Below are 19,698 nucleotides of genomic sequence, written 5' to 3' on the forward strand. Positions count from 1 at the left end.
GATTGTACAGTATAAATAAAGTTATTAATCTTACTCGTCTTTGGTTGGTGAGAGAGCTGCTCATATTTTTGTACATGAATCTGCTCCTTACAGGAGCTTGGATTACCTCATGCCTGCAAACAACTACCTCACAAACATATATTAAAATGTATTTAATTAGCTTAAGTCATTTTTGATTAAAAAGAATTTGAGATATAATGTCTAGAACTGTGGTCACAGGGAGTGAGAGGTGATTTTAGTGTCCACTACATCTCTATGGATCGCCTCCTATATAATTCTTTAGAAAATAAAATGCTGTTTGGTGGAGAAATATCCCATAAATAACTTATGCTGTCCATGGTGCTGATATGGAACCAGCTTTGAAGTATCCCTTCAGGGCTTTCTGCCAGAACAGGATTTCTTGGTTAAGGTTCGGGAAATAAATTGTGGTTTTGGTTAAAAAGAATAGATTTCTGCCAGAAAGCCCTTTGAAGGCAAATGTCTCCTGTGTGTCCCTGTCTGCGGTAAGGAAATAAGGAGTTGTCCGTGGTGCTACTTGAGGATCAGCTTTGGCAACTCTCTCCCACAGTTTTCCATTTGAATGGGCACTGTCCATGCTGTTGATTTAGATTCCGTTTTCAACAAGCGGCAACCTCCAGGGTTGAAAAATGAAGCCAATTCAGAAAGTGCCCAAAACTGCAGTTCCTCAAAAAGCCACTTGAGGCTGGCTCCAGGAGTGAGTCAATCCCCATAGACCCTTTTAGGGCCGACGTCACATTGACGTCAGTTTTCTTAGCTGGAGGCAGAACATGACTCGCCACCATAAGGCTGTAGGCTACATAGGAGTCTTAAAATGTCGTTGTGTTACTGGGAGCCAGAATGGAAGGAGTCATGGCTCGCAACTTAAATTTCGTCACATACCAGCTGCCACTGCCTGTCAACAAAAAGAAGACAACTATGGTTAAATGTGATAAGATAAAAGGACTGGATGGAGGAGATCATCAAAAATGCTCACATGTGCATCACACACTTCATATCAGGTTAGGGAAAAAGTATTTACTGTTGCAGGGATGAATAATGTGTGTAGAGGGTTATCATGTCCATCTGATCAGGTATTGAGGAGGTTGTCGGTGAAGATTCTCAGTCATCCAGGTCATGGTACTTACATATAGCACTTAGGAGATATTGAGGAGGTATTAAGAGGAATGTTGGATTTCTCCATTATGCTAACTAAGAAGTTAGTTTAGGCGTCGACAGCAAAACAAACTGGAGGAAACCATTCAAGTGTCGTCCTCCTTTGTAAGATTGGCATAGTAATCAACCACAAAGTCGGCAATCTCACTTTCAGCAATCCTGTGACATCGTCCATCCACTGAGTGAGAGCATAGGGGTTGGCTAGTCTGGTCCCATTGGTGAGTTTTTACTTATTCAAGTAACACTGGCGGTCCCGGAGAGTGAGTGACCTGACATGGTGCATTTGTAAATTCAGTCTGATGCTCTACACTAAAATGAGAGCCCTGTTGGTCAAAGAAACACAACATTATTTGTCTATATAAATTAAGGAACAGTTAAGTTAATCACACATTCACACCACTTGGCACTCTGCTACTCCCGTCTCCTCAGACAGAGTGCCAAGAGTGTGCTCTGCCACTCCGATAGTGTGGTGCTCCGAATAACTGAATGGTACATTCTGACAGCGCTCTGAATTTACGAATTGTCCAGTTTGTGCCAGATTGCGCTCCAATACTTGGAATGAGTATTTCTGAATGCACCACTCACATCACCTTCCTCCATTGTCTAAAACAATCCAACAGAACTTGCTAGCCAGTACTAGCTAATGTCTGTGGAGAATTGTTTTACCACCAGCTAAGCCCTGCCCACCAAAAAAAGTCATACTGTTTACTAACAGTAAAAGGGTCTATAAGGAGTTGTCAAGCTTTGAGGCAACTCTCTTGCACAGTTTTGTATTTGAATTGGTTTGTCCATGCTGTTGATTTGGATTCAGTCTTTAATAACAGGTTGACAAATAAAGCCAACATGGAAAGTGCCCCAAACTGCAGTTCCTTAAATGGCCACTTGGTGCTGGCTCCAGGATTAACACCAGTATGTTACAATGTCCACCTTCACAGCACAAATAAACATGTTAACAGCTTTGTACAAAGAACAGCTTTGGTCCTTGTAGCTAATTTATGCATAATTAAGGGTGTAACTACTTTAAGTGACAGGCTGTCTGCAAGGAGTCAGTATATTTTGAGTCAGATCCAGCCCTTGCTCCTCCACATCTCCAACCTCTCATCTAAATATGGCTCCAAAACACCAAGACGGCTACAGCCAAATTGCTGAACTTGAGGCTTCAAAATGAGAGTCCACAAACCAGTGGGTAATGTCACAGTAAAGAGGAAATGCCCATGTTGCTGATCTGGAATCAGCTTTCTCTACAAACCATTGTCTGGAAGTGAGGTGCTGTCCATGGTGCTGATTAGGAATCATGTTTGCAGCAGCTCTCTGCCTCAGTCTGTTTGGAAATACGGAGTTGTCCATGGTGCTGATTTTGGGCAGGAGGCCATAAACTGCCACCCGTGATATTTTTAACCTACTGCGCCTGCTATTACACAGTCTGACAGTTACAGTGTTGAAAGTAGCTGCTCTGTGCTGTACATGTAATCATGTCAGGTTGATTTATGTTGTAGAGCTATGAGCAAGACATATTTTAAATCCACTGTTATTCTCAGAATGCAGAATATATGAAGCAAGTGGGTCTCTGTGAGGTAGCTGCAGCTTAGTAGGCTGTTGGTTTTAGGATTGGGCAGTAGCAATATTGCAGGTATGAGCATGAATAGAGGGATAAGAGGAGACGACTGTAATACACAGTAGCAGCTGTAGCAGAAAAACATCAATATATTGGGAGGAAATAGATTGCTTCAGTAACCTTTGACTGGTATCGTTCCTTAAAAATCACTTCCACATGGAAGATAAAGTATTGTGCTAGTGAAGTATCCCACTAACATGACCGTTACCATCTAAGAACCTTTTACCCATGGTCCCTCACCTCCCTCTCTCCCACCCAATCTCCCTCTCGCTGCCCCGTATTGATCTTCTGCTGGTTGTGTCTTACAGTACTATATCCACAGATATTTATGTTTGTAGCTGCTGGTCTCCGGTTCCCATTACGGGCTTGAGCGATAGGCACGGGCAGTGTTTCAACACCTCGCTGCTGAGGAAAAATGTAATATTCAGGAGGCATGTCCTTAGTCAGCACTTCCATCCCAGGAGCTGGCTATGTAAAATGACCAGGGACAGCAAGTATACTGAAGCATAATGCAAAGGTTGAGCTACAAGGGAAAAGATGATTACAAGACAAAACCTTTGGCTTAAATATGCACATCAAATTAGTTTATTCTCTCCTATCACTGAGTGACAATTTTCAAACAAACCAAGTGTTCAGCTGTGGATTAATGTATGAGAAAAAAGAACATTAGGGGGAGACAAAACAGGTGTATAGGGAAAAAAAATAACATAGATATCACCGCAAAACTCCCCTAGTTTAAATATGCAAATTAGGCATTATCTAATTAAATATGTGCTGATTTGCATACATTTTCTGAACAAAAAACTAATCACTGGATAAGCCAGGTTCAAAATTCTTGTTTCATTTTGTTGGCATATTAAGAGTCAAATATTTTTACAAAGGGGATTTTGGATATCTCTTTATTACCATATAAAGCATAGCATAGCATACTGTAAATAGCTTTAAAAATGTTCTCCATGTTTTTAGGAATAAAATGTCTATAAATCAGGCTATGAATGATATCAACAACCCCCTGTTAAAAAAACAGCTGCAGAATATAGATATGAATGAAAGTGGAAAGATTGGTGTATGAAAGAGCTACTGAAGTAGAGATTTCTCTGACTATGAGAAAAAACAAATTTGAGAAAATGGCCTTTAACAATTTGAAAGCAGCACAAGGAAAGTGATGTCACTCCACTTATTTTTTACTAATATCTTGCTAACTTTTGGGGTCATTTCTTCTTTTGTTGCCTTTTCCCCGTGTGTTTAAAGAAATCAAGCCAAATTGCTCAGGTTTCAAAGGGTTAAAGATAAGTATTGTAAAATTCCATACTTTTTCAGACCAAAAAAGACACTGCGAGTGAACAGGCTAATTTTTTTTAAATTAATAGATATAAGGCTATCATTTTTTTTTTGTCGACAAAATTTTATGACATTTTATGTTTAACCTCCTGAGACCATGTGTCTTCATATTTGGACAACACACTTGACCTTATACTTCATTCTCCTTAACTTAGACCTGTTGTCCTCATTCGTGGACACTATTTTGTGCCATCTAGTGGTGGTAAGTGCACAATACACTAATCCATGTAAAAACAAGATGGCAGCTATCTCTGCCAAGTCAGTCTGCAGTCGATCCTGACACAAAAGTGGACAAGGTCCAAAACCTGATCACATTGTATGGTTGAAACTTGTTTATCTGTGATTAATAATGTTTGTAGTTTGATATGACAACAAATGTACTCGTTTGAAGACATTGGGACTTAATTGTTGTTGACAATGTGTTAAGTTTTTTAATTATACTTATTAGGTCCTACTGATCCCAAACTGCTAGGAAAAATCAAAAATGCATACTAAACAAAGGCTCAGGTCTCAGGAGGTTAAAAATACAAATCAGGCAGTATCTTAATAAATATATGCTTTTTCCAAAAATTTTCAGAGCAGAAATTTTGACTAACATAAACACCTAATTGTGTATTTTGGACATTGTCCTTCCACTAGCCTAAAAGAAGTTATGGAAGCAAAATAGGCCAAAATCTCAAAATCATTGAGACTCTTAAGAGGTCAGACATGAGATGGACAAATTATATTAAACCCCTAATGGAAATGACCTGTTACCTTGAGGGGACATGTAGCACTGTGGAAAGGACACATCAGGTTAAAGGCCAAGACGCTGGATTTTTCAGCTGGAAAACGGATGTTGAACCTAACATTTATACGGTGTCAAACCAACTAGAGGCAGAAATCCAAATATGGTACAGGCAACTGCAGGAGCAGGAGTTAGTCAACAAACTGGACTGAAGAAATAACTGATTATATTGAGGACGGAAATGATCTAAAATCATGTGCCAAACACATCAAAATGCATCAACAGTGAAGACGGTCATGAGATAAAACTGAGTGTCCAGTAGCAGCACGGTGGACATGATGTTGTCCCCAAATGCAACCAAACTCCTCACCCATTCAGCCAGTTCCTTCATGTAATCTCCTGCCTCTGGGTGTACAAGTTGAATCCATCCAGTCATGAAGTCCTTACCCGGGATTAACATGAGAACACATTCTTTCTCACTTCCTCTCTCACCCTCTGACTCCCCCTCCCTCTTCCTCCTGCCTCCTTCCTCCTCTCTGACTCTCTCTTCCTGTGTACAGCACCTCTCTGTAAACAGCCTCTGCACGCTGGCTTTTAAAAATCCTTGTTGGTACATCAGCTTCCTAACCTTTCTCACCTTGCTGACTGAGCCTCTGAGAGGCTCCAGCTGGTCGAGATGGTGGGTAATCTGCAGCAGAAAACATCTTCCTCCTTCTGTGTGTGTGTGTGTGTGTGTGTGTGTGTGTGTGTGTGTGTGCACACGTCAGTCTCTCTGCCTCTGTCACATTCTTGTCACACACACTGATTAACAGGTGAACCACTTCAAGGGAAGCGGGCATACTTGACTTCTGCACCTTGTCCAGTACCCAAAGAAAACACATCTGAATACAACCTCCATCCTCGACCACAGTTCATTGTGCTGAAGCATTTCTTCATTTCCTCTCTTGCTCTTATTTTCTGACACTCATACAGCTCATAAAAAAATGGTGTTTCCTCAGCTGAAAAGCACAGTGGCCCCTTCAACTGTTTGCAATGACAGGAATTAATGATTGAGCTATTTACATTAAGACTGCCTGGTAAAGACATTCTACTTTTTTTGACTGAGGAGTGAAGTTATGCAGCTGCAAGTGAATTACAAATTTGAAAAACAAGCTAGAAAGTGAACTGTGGCAACCTCTTTTTGCCCACAGTCTTAGATGCCCATAGCTCTGAAAGTTATGGATTTAGTGTTTCAGCACTCTGTTGTTGTTTTTTTTCAGAATACACAAACAGATGCACACAAGTCCTACAAGTCTGGCTGTAATTGTTACAGTTATAATAATGCACAAATGCAGAATCCTCCCACCAATAGGTCAAAATCCCCAGGGTGTAGTTCAAGGTGACGCCGCGCATCGATTAAGAGGATACGCTCTGTCAGAGGGGTCAAAACAAAATGCTGCTCTGTTACTTTGTATTTCTATTGGTGGCTGCGATGATCGCCATCCTCCTCCTCTCTCTCTCTCTCTTTCTCTCTCCTCCACCTCTTCATTTGTAGGTTCCCTCCATCACCACCAGGGGCTTTCCACACCGCGCCGTGCCGAGAGCGGCTTGGCTTGGCCGTCCCCTCTCCTCTCCCTGCGCTTGTCGGAACGGAGACTCCAGACGCGCAGCGCGGTGGGAGACAAGGGCGCACAGAGCGTCTATCCCTATCTCCTCTGACTCCTGTTTTTTTTATTCACACCGCACAGAGGATCGTACACCTTTCATTCCGGAGAGGACCCTGCAAGTTGAATAGCCGCCACCTGCCACTGCAACTTGTCAAGGCATTTGTTTCCGCCGCACGATAGCAAAAGGTAGGACTTTTTTTATTTGTGGAGGAGGGGGAGTGTTTTAATTTAATCGGAAAGTTCAGTGTGCCGTGTCGGTGTTGCAACATGCAACTTCACCGGAGCTGCAGCACGCCTTTCTGGAGGAGTTTTGTGTGCACTGCAATAGAGGCAAATTGCATAAATGCACACACAGTGATTTTTGTGCGTTTATGTGCGTGCGTGCGCGTGTGAGGAGAGGCAGAATGGGTGGCTTTTGCATCTCACTCAGCCTTTTTTTTTCATCTTCACTTCAAGGCTGAGCATCACCGCCTAACTTGTTGCCACTTGGAGCACAATTAACGGCGGGTTAGTGCAGTCGGTAATGAGCGCTGCGCTGGAGACCGGACGTGTATTCCGATTATATTAAACCATTTAAGCAGTAAGCAGGTTAATTGTGGTGATTTTAGAGGCTTACGGTGAAGTAGGGAAACGGTGTCTGACGAGCTGTGTCTGCACATCGATAATGGCATGCATTTATTGTACAGCAAAATTCCAGTGAGCTCTCCTCACAGTGAGATTGGGGCAGCAGTAGTAGTGTGCGCATGCAGGCTGTGGAAATTCAAACACTCCTGTGTGAAGAATTTGCGCCCTGTCATGAGGAAATACGTGTAAATATGTAGGCCAGCCGAATTGTTGCAAAAACGCTGCAGACTTTTCCCCAAATGAAATTATAGGGAGGTGTAAAAATGACTGCACGCACCTCCTCGCACAGTGGGATGCGTTTCCGAGGACTGCAGCCACTTGATGCGCCAGCAGGATGCATTTGGGGAAGTTGGATGTGAGCCACTGTGCACTAAAGCCACGACTGAATGCAGACTTAGAGGCACACAAGCATCAAAGCAGTTTTTATCAGGAAACAAAAACACGGAATTGGTGTTTATCCGCTTTGTGATAATCCTTCACAGATACAGTGGTTGTAGTCTTGTTAAAGTCTCCTTCCAGAGCAGAAGGGGTTGCAAATGATAACCATCGGTGCTTTATCTTTTTTAATTAAGCTCATGCTGCTGTGCATATTCATCTTACCACCAATTACTTTAGGTTAAGTCATTTATACTTTGTCTTTTAATCAGTTTTAATCTTCCTTTGCATCTAATGGATAGTCACACATCAAATAAGCATCAGCTGTAATTTATATCCTGTTTGTTTAACACATTTCATTTGGACAAGATCCAAATTTTGTTGCTTTTCTTCCCCCATCATCAGTTACTCTCTTTGAATTCTGCATCTCTCCCTTCTCAAACATTTCATCGTGATTTGTTGCCTTCAGTTTTCTTTTCAGTTGATTTATACAAACCAACGACCGGAATTATTTGTAGACATGACATTTAAATTTACTTCAGTGTCGTTTGTTAAACTCAGACAGTCAGCGATGGGACGGACAAATGGTGGCTCATTAGAGAAAAAGCTTCATTGTGCTGTGATTTAGCTTCTCTGCAATCTCAAAGACACTGTACCGCCACACATACATCACGCCGCCGCTCCGAGATTGATCAAATCCATTCCATCCCAACTTAATATTTGTTTTGTGGGGAGGCAGACACTTCATCTCTGTGGTATCTGAAAGAAATACAGCCTATTCCCAACTGTAGGACTTGTGCGTGTGTGAGCGTGTGTGTGTTTCATATCACAGAATATGATTTGTGACCGTGGGGTTACAGTACATTGTAAGCTTGGATATTACCGACTGACCTTGGCTGAGGTTAGAAATGCTCAAGTTTGCTCCTTCGGGGGTGTGTCTGCGTTCTTGACCGTGTGTATCTGCGTGTATTCTGCGTGTGTGTGTGTGTGTGAGACCGCTGGCACGCCTCAGTTTATCATTTATCCTGGGCTAATTGGTGTTTGGGAAAGTGAGAGAAATGCCTCTAGTCCCAATAGCCAATCAATGACTTTAATTTTCCAATTAGGTGCTGATGTGTACAGAAATCCATCAGAGAAGCAGGACCTCTGGGTGAGGACCGTGACCTTTATTGACCCTGTGTTTGGGAAAATTGCTTTTCCGCTGGTTACAGTAGAGATAAAAATTGGTCGGTGTGAATCAGCGGAGCAAATTGAAGGCAGAGTTCAGGAGTTTTCTGAGAACATCTTAATCTTGTATTTATTTCTGTTCTCAAAACAATGTAATGAGTGTAATGAAGATGTTGTTTGGGATGTTTTCCTCTCTGTACATATTGTTTTTATATATATATTTTTTTATATATTTTTTTATAAAACCCATCCGAACTACAGCTACAGGCATTGTGGTTTTTGTTACAAGACTCTATTAAAAAAATAAGACAAGCTGATTGGCAGATAAGCCCGGACACACACACATTCTCTTAACTGGCTGGTTATGCAGAACATGATATACGATATATTCTCTGTGGGGAAAAGAAAAACCAGAATACATTTGCCTTCTTACTGTCCATTACAGACACGTATCTGCTTTGTATCCTGGACTCATTTATTCAGCTGGTGGTCGAACCAGGGTGTACATTACAAGGGCCATGTAGCAGTAACCCAGATGGCAGAATGGGCTGATTGTGATTTATGTACCAAAAGTGAATGCATTACTGTGAGCTTGTGGAGTCGGTGCCAATTCTAGGCAGGCATTTTCACACATTTCCACCGCACACACACAATTGCACACACACATACATACATACACAGAAAATCATACACAGAAATAGAAGCTTACTTACATGCAGAACTTTGTTAATACGGACGTGTGTGCTCACAGTAAGTTCTCACTCTCTTTCTCTCTGTCTCAGACGCACACACACACACACACACGCACACAGACACACACACACTCACTCACAGCCCTCCTGAAAAATCGTTTAGATGAAGCAGTCCACCGTTGTGAGGCATTGATTACCGTTTACCAAGCTGGAGCATAAATGTAGTGTGTAAAGGAGAGATGGCTCGGATAGACAGACGTAGGGAGGGAGGGAGCAAGACAAAAGGAGGGAGAGTGGGAAAGAAAAAGAGAAAAGGAGAGAAGGGAAGGGAGCGGCTGATAGATGATAGTGCTGTGGCTGTAAAGATGACAGATACAGGGGTAAACCAGGGGATATTTATGGCCAGCAGAGAGCAGACCGATTAGGCCAACTAATTGATCTGGACCTGTGGTTAGATGCCTGGTTCATTCTCTGCCAGTTTAGTGCACACACACTCTCACTCTCTCACACTCTCTGTAACGCGCACACACATCTCCGCAGTCACACTCCTGACTGCTCACACCTGCTGTCTTGTCGCTGGTCAGGGACGGTCAGCCCTTAGTCACTTCATTACCCCCTCCGGGCAAGGACTGCATCAACCGTATTAACTCTTGAGCTCTGTGATGGAATCGCTAGGTAGGAGGAGATAGAGAGCTGAGGGCTGTGGACAGGCTCCATGCTTGATTTTCCAGCCCTGTTTGCACCTAATTTCAAGGAGAGGGTTACAGGCAACACTTTGATCCAACAATTTTAGAGGACTGTGGGTTTGCTGAGGAAGCTCAGCTAGTTTTTTTGATGCTTTTGCCTGTGATGAAACAGGCTACTAACACAGGGTTTTTTTTTTTGCCATTGTTGCAGCAGTGTTGGACGCTACATCGCTGTGGGACTGTGTTGGAGCGAGCTAGCAAGAACTGTGTCCTGGGGTTTACTGTGCTGTTGAAATTATCATGACCATTGTGTTTTATCTTTTTTCAAGGTATAAAGAATAGTCAGACATTTTTGGATATAATCATATGTTTGCTTTCTTGCCGGGAGAGGATTGATGTCACTCTCTAGCTACAGTCAGCAGGCGTGAAGCTTATCTTAGCCTAGCATAAAGATTGGTAGCAGGGGGAAATCATTTGTTTGATCTGTACAAAAACAGACATGTGAAAAATGCTAAGTTGTTTTTAGATGGGTATTCACACACTGGAATTTATATCGTGTTAACAGGGAAGTCTAAAGGTGCTGTGGTAGACCAAGTCACAGTGACGTTGCGCTAACAACAACCAGCACTTCTGGGGAGACAGCTGATGGCAACTGATCTGAATTGAGAAGATATGGCAGTTTGGGAAACTTGTTATTTTCAGCTGTAGCTGTAACGTTTACAGATATATAGTCAAACATGATGTCCCGATCTAGTTGGCGTTTCTATGCTTATTTTATGTACTGTGTTGCATTGCTAGCATCTTTAATTAAAGACATTTACCAGCACAGAAGCTAAACAATGCCCTGCTGTGGATGAGGGTGCAGCAAAATGTATTATAGCCACCTAAAAAAAGTCCCATCTGGGGCATCGGTGGCTTAGTAGATAGAGCAGGTGCCCCATGTACAAGGCTGTTGCTGCAGCGGCCCGGGTTCAAGTCCAACCTGTGGCCCTTTGCTGCATGTCATCCCCTCTCTCTCCCCCTTTATCACTTGGCTGTCCTATCCATTAAAGGCAAAATGCCCAAAAACATATCTTAAAAAAAAAAAAAAGTCCCACCTAAAAATTCAATATCAGTGTAAGTATATGCCAGTGGTTCCCAACTGTTGGGTCCTGGTCCAAAAGTGGGTCACAGGTCCCTTCTGAATGGACCGCAAGTGACTCATGAACTTGTCAAGTTTGTATAAAACGCACTTTATTTTGAAGTCCAGTGAATTTCCGGCACAGGGGTTTTATTTTGAAATGTCGTTTCCTGCTGTAGAGTGAGTGATTAACAGACAGCTACTTGACAGAGACAAACTAGCTCGACAACATGGCCAAACGCCAGTATGAGGCTGAATATATTCAACTGTCTGGACCATGAACTAATAACTAGGGAGAAGTCTGGATCCCATGGCTGGACCGGCTGGGAACCACTGGAATATTATCTGCAATATTTAGAATATTTTCCTAGCTTTTTTTTATTTTATTTTTTTTATTAAATAATAGCCAATCGAGGAGAACACCGGCAACTCCAGTGTTCTGCGAAGTAAAATGACAGAAGCTAAAATTAGCTTCTCTTTCCCCCTGCTTCCAGTCTGTATTCTAAGCTAAGCTAACTGCCTGCTGACTCTGGCGTCATACTTTTTCAGACAACAGTGTTGTGTCAATGTTTTCATCTCAGCCACATAAATGGTACAAATTCTGTCTTTTTTGAGCCCATTCAGACAATTCAAACATAACCACATCAACACTAAATGCCCACCATATTTTTCATGCTCAGGTGCTTTATCTAATGGGTGTTTTGATGGCTTTATATTTACACTCAAAAGTAGCTCAAGGATGGTATTTCCAAACCAGAGAAACTGTGAGGGCCTTGAGCTGGCTAGATTCACATTTTAAAAGGTTACAGGAAGCATAATACTGTCATTCCCAACCCAACCAACCCAACAAAGAAGTAAGCAACAAGAGGAGAAAATGGACACTAACAAGATTCAGACAGCTGCTGAGTCCATCTGTCCTCATGATGCAGTGAAATCTGTTGATATGAGATCAGTCTCTTGAGCCATTTAAAGCCAGAGGAACTCTACTGAATGGAGAGTCCAAACAAAATCTGAATACATGCTTTTAAATGTGCGGTGAATGAAATCAATCAAAGAACTTTTGGGCAGTGGATTGAAATAGGGACTTTTAGGCTAATGCAGCTGCTGGGATACAGAGAAAAGTATCACAACTGAAAGCCGTTAAATTCATTCTTAGCATAGTGGTTATATAAGTGATTGAACATCAGAGTAAAAATAAGTGAAATTTTATGGTGTTTTAAAGGTGCTATATGTGTGATGTCTAATAAATAACTCGCAGCAGGACAAACATGCAAAATTCAATCACATAACTGAAACTCGGAGAGCCTGTCAAAATAAAACTGCTATCTTGTAATCTTCACATGGCCTGTAGTTTACGTTAAAGCTTGCTTAGCATAGCTTAGCTTAGCTTAGCAAGACCATAGCATCAAGAAAACAGATGAATTAAAACCATTTGTTGACACCATCTGGAATGTTTGTCCGTACATTTTGTGTTGTCATTAATCGCACCTCATACGTTTCATTAAATAGCCAATGTGAGATGTCACTTAGCAGTCTAAAAGAAACGTTACGAGTTTAGCACCAAACAAAATGCCGTCTCCAGTGGTTGAAAGCCACTCCGATGTTTACTCCTGTTTTGCTTGTTTTTATATCACTCTTGTCTTTGCCGCCGAACGTGGTTTCTTGCCGGGAGCGGGTGGATCGGATGGTGATAAAAGATGCTTGCCAAGAGCTTCGGCCATCTTTTTTTTGCTGTAAAATGTTATTAGGATGAGAATGTATTAGCATGAACGTGGCCTTTGTGTTTACGGTGTCACTATCGTCTTTTAAAGTACTGTAAAAGTACATTTGCAATATTGACTTCCTTTCCATTTTCAAATCCCGTCTGAAAACACACCTTTTCAAGCTGGCATAGTCGGCCTGATTTAATGGTGACACACATATTGAGACTTGAACTGATGATGATTTTAAACCTTATATTTATATTACGATTTTTTTTGTCCAGTCATTTTATTAATCTTGATTGTATATTATGGAATAGATTGATTTTAAGATCTATGGGAACATTGCTGCTTGTCTTGAAAGGCGTCCTTGAGTGCTTTGAAACACGCATATAAATAAATATATTATTATTATTATTATCATATTATCAAGTGGTATTACAAGACAGGACGGGCCAGGGTCAGCCGCTTAGCATGCTCATTTCAGTAGATATCTCTGCAACACAACACATGGATGTCATAATGTCAAAACTGTTACTTTTTAATATTCTGTTGATAATTAGTTCATAACAGCTGCGACAGCGAGATTGGTAGTGTTTACACCTTGTTAGTCTGTGTGTGTGTGTGTGTGTCATTAGGGCAAAACGTGGTCTTGGAGTCACCTATTGTAGCGGGAACTACCACAGAAGCCGTTTGGAGTTGACATGTCTCTCTGTGGACAAATTTTGCAGTAGCATCCAAATTGTGCAAGATACAGTCACAAAATTTGACATGTGTGCAGTTAAGATAAGATTGAAGGTTGAGTTCGAAGATTGGTGTTGTCTGAGCGAGGGAGCTGGAGAAGGAAGATAGAAAGTGCCCTCGTTCTTCCCTGCGTTCTGAAACAATTAATGAACAATCCATTTACAAAGTCATGATGAATAGCCTCAAGGCTGAAGGAAAAATAAGTGCAATTTCAACAATATGTCTGTTTTTTTTCCGGCAAACTCACCCTCAGACTGTGGCTTTGGTGCTGATGCTATTTTGTTAGCAATAAGGTAGCTAGCTTTCACAGCTGCAGTGCTGATCTCTCAACCAGACTTGTGTTTCCTCAAACCTGCCAACGATTAATTGATCCTCTCTGTTCTTAGTAGTCCTTGCAAGTTGTTGTATTTGTTGCGGCGCTGAGTTTGATAGTGGTGTTGAATATAATATTCCTTGAGCACTGAAAGGGGCTGTGAGCACACCAAGCACACTGGCTTCCCATTTAGCTCTGTGAAGAAATAGGAGCTGTGTCATTTGGACAAATAGGAATAGCAGTATATTTAATTGATAAATTGGTCTCTGCAATTGTTACACTTAGCAAAGTCACTAAGTGGGCCAGATTGGACCCTTTGGCGTGCCAGCTCTGGCCCACGGGCCATATGTTTGACACCCCTGGTTTAAAGTATTGGGGTTGCAGCATTTTTTTGCCGTATTTTACACATTGTACCTTTTAAAATCATGATTTTGTGATAATTTTTTGTTTCACTTATCCTGTAATTCAGGAGCCCACTACCTTGTACAAAGCTGGGAATAATAAGATCTGCTTTGGCATACAACAATAAGCCGTTATGATTGCAGCGTGAACGTATTGCACTTGATGTACAGTACTCTGCTGCTGGTTGAAGTAAGGCATTTCATGTTCACTCTCCTAGTGTGCTGTTGTTTGTTCCTGTGTCTTTCTACCTAATGTGCACGATTTCCTGGAGGCAGGATTCCATCTCCGGTGATGGGTTCCAGGTAGTCAATCTGCCTTCTGTAGCTGGTCTGCCGGTCTAGGTTTGTGCCTCTTTGCACTGGAGTGGGAAGAACAACTGCTTTGTAAACAGGCAGTTCTTCACCTGGATGTCACGGTTCACAAAGACTCTTCCTCGGAGTCTGGCATAACCCCACTGGCAGAGCTTATGCGGTGGTGTATTTCTGCATCAGTGTCGGCTTTGGAGGGATGAAGGCTGCCAAGGTAGGGAAAGTCATCCACATTTTTGAGGCTGAAATATTTGATGTGCATTGAGTCACACAAACGCAGTGTTTCGCCGCACACATACGCCCTCGTGCACACGCGCACGCATTTGCGCACTGACACGAGGGGATTTTTTTGTATGCAAGAGATTAAAATGAACAAAGGATTAGAGGTGATGTGAAGAAGAATAAGTTATTATCATATTGTTTTGTTTGCTCCTCTCAGATTTATGCATGCAACCCAGTGTGAGAGGAGGCTTTGGGGTCATTTTAATAAGTAAACAGTCTACACTCAATAGTAGTTAATTTTATCCTCGGCTTGGCGAGTGACTAATGCCAGTAAATATGAGTTTCATTCTGTTTGACAGGGGAAGCTCATGTTTTTTCAGCTCTTGTCTCATATCCGATTATCTACTGGCAGTATAAGGTGACATTTTTGCAGACTGAAGATGCTCATTGACAATGAGTGTCCCTGAAATGAGATTTATGATGGGCTGTCAGTTTCAAAGACCTACAGAGTGACTCAGGTACAGCCATAATAGAAAATACTGCTCCCTCTCTGCCTCTGTAGTCTAGTTGGCCTGCAAACCAGACCATGAAACACTTCATTAAAATAAGCCTATTTAATGACTTAATTTGGTTCAGTAAGTTTAAAGCTGAATTGTTTTCAGAGATGACAGAGATGAATGCCAGATCTTTAACCTCTGTGACTGAAAACACAATAGTGTTTTATGAGTAGGGGAGACCGGGGATGGTTTGAACATTTTTGACATTTCTATTTGTATCTCGGCGCTCTTTTCATGGGCTGTTTTTGGGATTGCTGAAGCCTGAAATGCCTGATTTCACAGCAGCTTTTCACGTTGCAAAATTTACAGGCATTTTTTTGCAATTAATTTGTGGGGGAAAGTGAAAATTACAGAAACAGTTGTGATGCTGTCACGGAGTCTGAGCCTATTATTATGAGCATTCAATGTTTCCCACAGAATTAGAATCAGTTTGTGATGGTAGGGTGGGCGGGGCATCAACATCTGAACAAAAATGATCAGCTGTTGATGCAGTTTGATGCAGCGCTAAAGGACTGTAAACGTTCCCTACTTGCTTAGCACAAGCACACAGCATCTCATCCCTACTCGGCATGTTTTGTGGAATGCATGGCTCTGGCCGAAGCCCCACAGCAGTGGCTAACATCCAACACCGAGCTGTAAATTTTATACCGAGATTTCGCTCAAGCCTACACACACCTGTGACTCTGTCGTCAAACCTGTTAATAACTGTTGAGTAATGTTAGCCGTGTGATGCTAACAGTTAGCCCTGTCTGTGTGTGTGTGTATGTGTGTGTGTGTGTGTGTGTGTGTGTGACTCTGTCTCATGTACAGAATTCTAGTCCCACTGCAGTCGTCTCATGACAATGGGCTGAGCGAATCAATACTCTGCACACAGCTCTACAATGACACAAGATTTTACCCATTTTAAATAGTCAAATTTTGTGGTAAAGTTGTGATGATGGACAAGATAACAAGGTTCACAGGTACAATTCACAGGTGTTGGCTGAATTTACATTAATTGATGCGATCAAATGTTGTCACATCCTGGCAGAACTGTCTTTTAAGCCAGTGCATTCAAAATGTGACACAAACTACATACATGAGTCTGCTATTAAATAGTGTAGCTGTTATCTCGGTAACAAAAAACAGACTCAAACACAAGGAGTGATATGTTACAATTCAACCCCATATTCCAGGTCATATTATCAAAAAAGAACTATAACAAAAAGTTAAGACTTTGAAAGTTTTTGTATTCAACACATAAATTACTCTTTCACATAATTGGTGTGTGTGGGTGGGTGTTTGTGTTTGTCTATACTGCACTGGTGTGTGTGCGTGCCTGAGCCAGTTATATTAATTAAATAAATACTTGCATGAAAGATATCTACATAAACACATAAACTCATTAAACTTAAATCACATTTATTAACTTTGAGGCAGGCAAGGCTATTTTAAAATATATATATATATATAAAGAGAAAAAATGTACTTTCTTTCCTCCTGATTAGTTTTTTTCCTTTTGAACTTGACTGTCGGCCACAGGACGCTAATTCCTCACATTAGGAATAGGGACGAAACTAGGTGCGGAGTGAATCAAGTGATTTGTAGCTTGTTCCTGGTTGGAGAAATTGAAAGTGTTCGGGTGCTTTCAGACCTAGAATTGTCTTGCTTTGGTCCGAATCAGGGACTAATTTTGTCACAAAGTTGTATAATTGCCTAGAGTTGGTTCGTGTTCTCACGGCAGCATTTACAAGCGGACCAGATCAAATACCTTGTGCGAGAAAGCTGCTCTTGATTGGTCAGAATTTCCATGTGGGAAAAATCCAGGAAGTAAACAAAACGTTGAAGAAGAGTACACTTGCAAGATAAATGTGACACTTTCTAATGTCACAATGGAGGGACAACTACGCAGGTTGATTTTAGTGCTGCTCATCGTGGACTATATTGCTGTCATTGTTCATTTTAGTCAAACCATACAGTTTGAAAACGGGGCGCGGCTCCAACTAGAAAACAATGTTTTGATGCATTGGATGTGCTGAATGTGCATATTAAGGCAGTACAGGAGGAGGTGCACATTAATAATCCTCCAGGACTGTAACATGCTCATGTTTAACCCAAACAATGTGTCATGTGACTGCAGTTGGTTCAGATCGAGGTCGGAACATGTTCTCACCACAAACGAACTGTACCAGAGTTCGCTTGTAACCGGACTGAGACCACCTCTTCAAGAAGGTCTCGGCCAGGTTGTTTTGGTGCACACCTGAGTACAATTGCTGTGTTCACACCTGCCCAAATGAACGACACTTAGGGGGCAAACGAACTTGGGTTTGGTTGAGCCAAACCAAACAGGGCAGGTGTGAAAGCACCCCTGGTCTCCCCTAGTGAGTTCAACTGAGTATTTTCTGTAGTTTTGAAACAGTGTTTGTAACCCAACACCTCCCATCTGAGCGGTTGTTTTAAATTCATCCAGTATCCACTAAAGTGCAGCATTGTGGCTCAGTAGTTAAAACTGGCGCTCAGAGCAAAAGGAATCCACACGCCTGGGTCTCCTCCAGCTGTTATCCGCCATAGTTCAAAATCATGCATGTTAGCTTGATTAGAGACTACAGAACAGCCATAGATGTGAGTGTGAGTGTGAGTGTGAGCGTGAGCGAGTGTCTGTCTGTGTCAGTCCATCTGTGAACTGGCAACTTGTCAAGGGTATTTTCCAGCCTTCTGTACAATCTATGCTGGGACAGGCTCCAGCACCTTGTGACCCAGAGTAGGCATAAAAGGATAAGACAATGGATGAATGAGCAAACATCAATACGGAATTTGTATATTTGTCAAAATTACACTCCAAAGCCTTTTTCATTCAGTGTTGGGTAACGCAGCCTAGCAACAGACAGTTGGCTCCTGCCAGTGGCTAATACAGGCTTTGGCTACTTTGCTTTGTCTTTGTCTTCCTCTATGGCTTTCTCGCTTCCTCTTGCTCCTTCTCACTCTCATCTCACTCTGGCAGGACTTTAATCTTGTGGCTGATGGATAGTTCTGGTATAATGATGTGTAACATTGAACTGATTGCTGTAACAGTAATATTTTCTCTGTCTGAGGGTACAGTATCTGATACGGGACAATTAAAAATGAACGAGTAAACACGCAGGGATTTATAGTAGTCGTAATGCTGATGTTAGGTGAAACAGGAATCACTGTATAGCAATGGCTGATTTATATAAATGCCCTAATATTGCAAACACGTTGATTGCTTTGAGCCTGCAGTTGTAGCTCTTTTCTCCTTTCTGCTTTGCAGCTTTAAGAATGGGGGATGATGAATAGGATTGATAACAGTATGATAGGGATTAGCATAATGTAGAACTTATAGAGTTATAATATTATACTAACTCACCACGCTGTTATAATCTATAACAGTTACATTGTCTGGACTGACAGAGAACAGTAGGTGTGGGGTAAGTGGCAGCTAAGAAATGTGCCTGTAGTCTGCATGGATATCACTTCCTCTGGGCAATGTAATAACTCTTATTACAGCCCTTTTAAGGACTCCTCAGGAGTGGAACTAAGTTGTTTTCCGATGTGATTCTGTTGGCACCTTGCAGAGGCATAATGGAGAAGACACCCTTAAATAATTGTGTTTAAAGTGATACTGAGCCGTTGGAGCGCATCTGTGTCAGGCATGAGAAAATGAGCCCCTTGTGAAGTGCGATGTGATGCAAAAATTACAAGTTTGATTGTACGGTGGAATTATCCTCCGTGGGGAAGGGGGTGGATGATTGAATAGTTTAGGTGCGAGTGCATGGTGTGGCTTTTTGAAATAGTCCTCAATGCTCCTCCGTCTTGCGGCCACCCACTGGCACAGATACACAAACACCAAAAAGGATCACATTTTTTTGAAGTTTTTATGTGTTTGCTGAATTATGCATCGGGAACACACTCTCGGGGATAGTTGCAACGTCTTACTAACAGTATTAGCTTTTGCTGGGCAAAGCATGCTTACACACACTCAAAAAAACAACAACCCAGACACACACACTGACATGCTCACGGATAAGTGCAGGAGCATGCACGCACACACACACAGATACATCTTACACATTAAGAGAAATACAGTGAGCCTTAGGGCTGAGATGTTCAAAGTTTCTTTCCTTGTGAAAACATTTTGGGTAATAATTTGGAAACTTTAGCATGCATCGGCCAACCAGTTTGAACTCCAAACTAACTTTCCTTCAAATAAATCCTATTTTCTTCCTTTAGAAGGCATAAATATGCAAGAAAAATCTCAGTGGTCATCAATATGACCCTAAATTTAAAAA

The 19,698-nt window shown here is 41.7% G+C and overlaps 1 protein-coding gene across 1 annotated transcript in view; it reads left to right on the forward strand.

Moving 5' to 3' along the window:
* The first annotated feature begins 6,501 nt into the window (after positions 1-6,501).
* The window catches only part of LOC126385482 (cadherin-22-like), a 246,946-nt gene continuing 233,749 nt past the window's right edge, over positions 6,502-19,698 (forward strand). The window contains exon 1 of the mRNA XM_050037217.1: positions 6,502-6,688. The gene's annotated coding sequence lies outside the window, so the exon portion shown is untranslated. The remainder of the gene's footprint in view (positions 6,689-19,698) is intronic.

The sequence above is a fragment of the Epinephelus moara genome, chromosome 24 (genome assembly GCF_006386435.1).
Source record: "Epinephelus moara isolate mb chromosome 24, YSFRI_EMoa_1.0, whole genome shotgun sequence".
Classification (NCBI taxonomy): Eukaryota; Metazoa; Chordata; class Actinopteri; order Perciformes; family Serranidae; genus Epinephelus; species Epinephelus moara.